Genomic DNA, 831 nt, shown 5'->3' with positions numbered 1-831 from the left:
AAGTATTATATAAGGTTTACACATAATCTCATAGATAATGGAGACACACATTTTATACTAGGCTCGCTCCGAGAATGATGCAAATATCCTCAATTTGTGCTCAAAGAGGAGAGTGTTAACCCCCTACGCGACGTGCAATATCTCTACTTCATGTGTGAGAGCCTAATCACCACACTGCACTGTGCAGTTTTGCTCGAATCTACGAGTGCATTGTTCCTATTGTTGCGTTCGCCAAGAAGTTTCACTTTATATTTTGGGTAGCGTTTCGAATTCTGTGTGTATTTGTGGAAAAGATACATCTCTCAAGAGCGCGTGCATTTTGTGTCTCTCAGCAACAGGTGTGTTGATATGCATGTGTTAATATACGTTCGTGATGTTAATAAAAGTCACCACAAATTCACAACAAAAATGTATCTGTTTTATTTCAATGCAAAGTGTGCTTGCACCCACCCAGGTAGGATCGGCTTCACAGGTACTGTATCTCATCTTAACATACTAAGGTGTCACGTATATATAGATACCAGGTAACACACTATATACGTGACATCCAAGTACCATATTGTTCCAGGTAGCTCGATTTATATGAAGTAACAAGCTGCAAGTTAAGTATCTTAAGGCTATGTAAAAAAGTAGGTATATATATACAAAAGTATATATATATATATATATATATATATATATATATATATATATATATATATATATATATATATATATATACATATATATTTATTTATATATACAAAAGTTATATATATATATATATATATATATACAAAAGTAGGTAACAAGACAGGTGCTAATCATTATCACAGCAATAGGATTAAGAGC

At 32.9% G+C, this 831-nt stretch overlaps 1 protein-coding gene across 1 annotated transcript in view; it reads right to left on the bottom strand.

Annotated features, from left to right (window-relative positions):
* Nucleotides 1-831, bottom strand: part of LOC118428516 (mucin-2-like) — a 7,635-nt gene that overhangs the window by 2,436 nt on the left and 4,368 nt on the right. The gene's annotated exons all lie outside the window — the stretch shown is intronic.

This window comes from Branchiostoma floridae, chromosome 13, assembly GCF_000003815.2.
Source record: "Branchiostoma floridae strain S238N-H82 chromosome 13, Bfl_VNyyK, whole genome shotgun sequence".
Classification (NCBI taxonomy): Eukaryota; Metazoa; Chordata; class Leptocardii; order Amphioxiformes; family Branchiostomatidae; genus Branchiostoma; species Branchiostoma floridae.
This window is presented reverse-complemented; position numbering and strand designations above follow the sequence as displayed.